The sequence below is a fragment of the Sinocyclocheilus rhinocerous genome, unplaced genomic scaffold (genome assembly GCF_001515625.1).
Source record: "Sinocyclocheilus rhinocerous isolate Xijiao unplaced genomic scaffold, SAMN03320098_v1.1 scaffold168, whole genome shotgun sequence".
Classification (NCBI taxonomy): domain Eukaryota; kingdom Metazoa; phylum Chordata; class Actinopteri; order Cypriniformes; family Cyprinidae; genus Sinocyclocheilus; species Sinocyclocheilus rhinocerous.
In genome coordinates, this window is record NW_015635532.1 from 1215115 (window position 1) to 1220977 (window position 5863).

A 5863-nucleotide genomic window follows, 5' to 3' on the forward strand; every position below is an offset into this window, starting at 1 on the left:
AAGATGCGCGTTAAATATCGCATGCGATTTATCGTGCAGCCCTAACAGGTAGCTTGATATAAACATATCAACAGTTTATCTAACTTCAGTTTTGCCATTACTGTAGTTTACACACGTCTATAGCGATCCAACACTGAGAGTGCAACTTGGTCTGACACATTAATTAATGTAGCAATTAGGGATGCACCGATACCGATATTGGTATCGGTATCTGGCCCGATACTGAGCTCCTGTACTCCTACTTGTACTCGTTAAAATGCCTCATGCGATACCACACAGCATGTGATAAGTGCCATATTCAGACAAAGAAACACCGACAACAGAACAACAGACAGCAGAATGGAGTTAAGGGTGTCTACTACGAAGTATATGTATGCAAGGAATATAACGTTAAACTTTCAGTATTAACGCCTGTATAGCTGATGTGTGCGAGCTGATTAACAAAGCACGATGAGTGGATTGAGCGCGCGGCGGCGCAGATGCGCGAGCTTGTCGAGTGAATATGCCTTTCTCACAGACATCACTGGATAAGATCATTTATAGGGGCATTCACTATAAACATAAATTATTTTCAACCTTAGGCATACATGACTTTCTGTCGAGAGTGAATCTAGCAGCCTGTGTGAAATGCGCTATAGTCTGTACTATTCTGCATGAATACAAATACCTGCACGCGTTGCGCGTGTTTTGCTTGCTTGAGTGTTTCTGCATTATATGAGTGGCTTTGGAATATAAATCGCAGCACGTTTCAGATGAAAAAACGCGACTTCTATTTCTGAAAATATCACAGTTAGGAGATTTATAACGAGTGGTTCCCTGCATTATTACAGCAAAGCGCGTGATTACAGTACTTAGCCGCTGCAATGGAGCAGCTCTAATGCTATTAAATTAAAGATGATGTACCATAGAGCAAAAAATGAACAGTGAAAGTAACAAAAACTTGTAAAATACATTTTAATGGGCATAATTAAGTGTGAAAATAACCAAAGGATATACAGTCAAACCAAAAATTATTCAGAGACCAGATATCATTTTTTATATTTTTTTTTACTAGTGGGTGCAGGACACTATAGTTCATTTATGCAAGTGAGGACAGCAAAATAAAGTAAACTGTGACTAATCATACCCAAAAATTCTTCATACAGTGGACTACCAGCAAAACTAATACAAATTTGGGACTAAAAATTATTCAGTCCGAGTCTGGGAAAAAAAACTGAAGTTCAGGTTTTCATGAAGCTGGGTGACAGCATGCCCAGGAGACTACAGGCTGTCATTAAGGCTAAGGGTTGCCCGACTAAGTATTGATAGTTGTGTAAATACTGTCATACTAACAGCTGTCTGAATAATTTTTGGTTGATTGTAATCCATGACATGCCTTTCTATCAAAGTTATCTAGCATTATCAAGCTGAATTTATTCTGACACAGTTTAACTCTGAGTTCTTGTCATATTTTATTACCATTTTCTAAACTATAGCAAATAAACTGTGATAATGTGAGAAATGTTGAAGGTGTCTGAATACATTTTGGTTTGATTGTATCTATTTGATAAATGAAGTTAACCAACTAACATTATACATACTCTTTTGGTTTCTGTACCCAATATTTAAAAAATGTATAAATGCAATAAAAATATCGGTATCGGTACTCGGTATCGGCAAGTACCAAAAATAAAAGTATCGTATCGGGCGAGTACTGGAAAAAGTGGTATCGGTGCATCCCTAGTAGCGATGTATGAAATCAAACTACAACCTGAGTATAGAGCACTTCAGGCCTTTCCTTGAGGAAAGGACACATGTCCCAAACAAGAATGACAGATTCATCCCTATAATCAGAAGAGTTGGAAGCAGAAACAGGTTGCATTGCTGTGAAATGACAAAAACCTAACAAACACTCATATATGCATGCCAATGCAAACACACACACACGCACACAGCGTTCTGTCTTTCCTAATGAGAACTAGTTAGCTAAAGAAGGTCTGATAATATTATTTTTGGACTTATGCTTTGGTAATGCCATGATTCTTTGCCATTTATCGTGGTAATGTCATAATATCATGATTTGTTTACCATGGTAATGCCAAGCTTTCCTGTAGCTCAAGCAATAGATCAAGGCACCAGCACCGCCAACTTTATGAGTTTGATTCACAGGGAACGCATAAGCTGATAAAATGAATGCAATGTAAATCGCTTTTGGATGAACAGAACTATAGTGTTTAGGACATGATTGCATAATAATTCTTTCTTTCTTTCTTTCTTTACAATTTGCAAGGAAATAAAATGGAAATAAAACCGTAAGACCTTTTTAGTATATGATACCATGGTAACACCATGGTAGATCATATTGGCCTCATCCCCAAACCATCTTAATGATTACCAATAAATTATTTATAGTGATTATGCACAGGGGAAAAAAAGATGTTAAAAATGAAAGAAAATAAATAAATGTTTTTAATAGATTTTTTTTTTTTTCAGATTAGATTATAATGAACTTAATTGACATTGTGCACAATACAAGTCCAGAGCCAGTGAAATGTATAGTGCAAAACTGAATTCAATTAATACGTTTTAAAAACGTTAATATATATATATATACTGTATATTTTTTTTTTAAACATTGGATTATTGTGTTTTACATTTTAGACTGTTGGTTGTTATTTTTCTTAGGTTCTCTAGGTTATTCTTAGGAGCCTAACCAGGGACAAACAAACAAACTTTTTTTAAAATAGGGTTTTTAACTTTATTGTCATTTTGCAGAGTACAAGTACAGAGCCAATGAACTGTAATGCAAAAGTCAGAATTGAACTTTTGTTTTACATTTTAGACTATTTATTGGTTGTTATATTTCTTAAGTTCTTAGTAAAAGTCTAACCAAGGACAATAAAAAAAAACTGATTAATTATAACAGTTATTAACAGTTATTCTGTACTGTCCCTTTCAAATAAACAATAAACAAGTTAAAACATTTTTTTTTTAATTACACAAGATAGCTTTAAGAAACCAAATGTTCTAAACCATACTTTCTGTAAAGTGTTTGGTGTGTTTGAGATGATGGGGTTCTGCCTGACGCTGTTCATGAGCTCCACTCATCCGCTGCTAATCGGGAGCACATTTTTCATGGGACTGGTATGCGGCCCAGATGAGGGGGTCAGGAAACAGCTGGTGACGCAGCAGTGGCTCCGTCCGTCCCAACGAGAACCACTCGATTTCACTCCTGACAGTCCCATCACAGATATCGCTCATGTCTTACTCACGCGTGACTAATAACAGCGTGTTCTAGAAGAACAGCACAAAAACTCCTCATGACACAACAATGAGCTGCAGGAGAAAGGCATGAGTAACGGGACTTTCTGTACCAGCGCATTCGCATACGAGAGAAATGGAGATCAGCTGCTGAACATCTGTGTGACTTATAGACCTGACTGATCGCAATATATACAAAGTGCTGCTTCAGATAAGTGTCTGTGCCAGTGAACTACAGCCGCCTCTGACTAATTTCTTATTATATCTTACATCTTATTTCACTAATATAGTACTATATTGATTAAAAAAGAAAATTTATAAAATAAAAAATTTATATACTAAATATATTGTAGAAACGTAATTTTCTGTAAAGCTGCTTTGCAACGACTTGTATCGTGAAATGCGCTATACAAATAAACTTGAATTGAATTGAATGTTTGTGTACCGTTACACCCCTGATATCTGTGCATCTTTTAGAGCTTATTTGGGGACAAAGGCTTGTCATAGTGATCTAAACTCTGTGCCATTTGCTTTTACGCTTTTATCACAATGTTTGTAAGCAGCGAATGATAAAAATCACGAACATAAACAAATGGATTCTGGAATGCTGTCGGCCTTTAAATGCCGTTATACGACACACGACGACCGCTGAGAAAACACAGAGAGAGTTTCAATGACAGGAGAACCATTCAAACAAACCATCAGCACCGCATTACAACACACACGTCTCGCCAAACGAGAAAGCAAACACCTCTACAGTCTCCACCGTGTGTAAAGGTGTTCAAACACAGGCTGTAAATCACAGATTCGTTTGTTCTCGTTCAAATGCAACTCAAACAAACAGCAGAAATCGGTCCTTCCTAAACAAAAGCTCACAGAAAAGAGATACGGCATCTCTCAGATGAAATAAATCCCTCAAAACCTCTAATGGCTGTCTATCATCGCCAACATCTGGATGAAAACAAGCAACCTAGTGACAGAATGTGCAAGAACGATCTAAAAGATGGTGTAAGAGGGGTACAAATGAGGTGAAGTTCTCCAAACAAAGTTCTGTCTAAGATTGAAAGCATCTAACTTCTGGAAGAGTCACATTTCAGCTACTTTGTTTTTCACTGTTTCTCCTGGACGTCGTTCACCAAGAAACTAAGAAATTTAAAGCAGCATTTTTCCCAAAACCTCATGAAGTAAAACACTTACAGGAGAGCAGACAGAATCGAAAGCTTTGCAAATCGAATCCGATCCCGTCTCTTACCTTCAGCAGACGCCTGGACGTCAGAGCAAAAGCATGGCTAGGAAAAGCCTAACTTCTCGCTGTCTGCCTCTCCTCGTCTCTCTCTCTGTCTGAGATCTCTGTAGCGGTCGCTCATACAGCTGCTGGAGGGAGGGATGGAGCTAAAGCTCGGGTCTCCAGGGTCTCAGACGGAGAGAGGCGGAGAGGAGGTTGGGCAGCAGATCTGTTTATTTAGTCAAATGACCACAGCAGGGTTCACTCACGCAATAGTAAAACCAACATCCCTACAAAGGTACCACAGATTAAACCCACTGCAGTTGCATCCACATATAAACACAAAAAAAACATTATTTCTGCTAAGGGAGACTTATGCTAAAGTCTATAAAAGCCAATTTCCAGAACAAATAAAATAAAAAAAATATTAAAGGTAATTGCAACCTTTTATCTCACAAATTATCTAACTTTTTTCTTTTTCTTTTTTTTTGGCAGAGAATAAAAAGGTAAGAGCAACTTTTTATCCCACAATTCTGACTTTTTTTTTTCACCAGAATTGTTAGGCTAGTTTATATCTCGCAAATCTGAGTTTATGTCTTGCAGTTCTGTTTATATCTCATAATTCTGACTTTTTTCTCAGAGTTTACATCTTGCATTTCTGCCACAGAATAAATAAATTAATAAATAATAATAATAAATAAATAATTTTAATTAATTATATATAAAGAGGACTTTGGACCAATGGGCAACAGTCCAGTTCTTCTTCTCCTTAGCCCAGGTAAGACGCCTCTGACATTGTCTGTGGTTCAGGCAGGTGTGTATGTATAAAAAGTGTTCCCAGTCCCAAGTTCTGGGTCCGCTGTTGTACGTCTTCCTGTAAAGGTCTTCCTGTGTTCGTCTCCCTTGGTTCCAATAAAGTCCTGTTCAAAGCATTCTCCAGCGTCTCCTCGTCCCTCGCGTGTGTGACATCGTGACAAGTTGTAGTAATGTTGTCCTTTTATTAGTTTTTTATTATGTCAATATAGGTTTTTATTAAGTTTTAGTTTTATTTAATTTGAGTTATTTCAGTACTTCAACATACAAAATGGAAATGAAATAATATATATATTGAATGTATTTATTTATATATATGTACATGTATATGTGTGTGGCTGTACATACACATATGTAGTTGTTTTTTGGTGTTTGGCTTAGTGTTATGTTAGAATCATTATTATACTCATACCTTTTGTTCTTTTAATATTTTGAATTGTTTTTAGCTTTATTTTTTTGTTTTCATTTAAATGTTTAGTTTTGAAATGTTGTTGTATGCATTTGTCATTTTTATTTAATTTCTTTTATTTTCTTAAATGTGTATATATATAATATTTATAGAGTTTTAGCTTTTAGTTTTAATTA

The 5863-nt window shown here is 36.2% G+C and overlaps 1 protein-coding gene across 1 annotated transcript in view; it reads right to left on the reverse strand.

The window, feature by feature from the left end:
* Positions 1-4755, reverse strand: part of pdgfrb (platelet-derived growth factor receptor, beta polypeptide) — a 63869-nt gene extending 59114 nt beyond the window's left edge. The window contains exon 1 of the mRNA XM_016561529.1: positions 4493-4755. The gene's annotated coding sequence lies outside the window, so the exon portion shown is untranslated. The remainder of the gene's footprint in view (positions 1-4492) is intronic.
* Positions 4756-5863: the final 1108 nt, after the last annotated feature.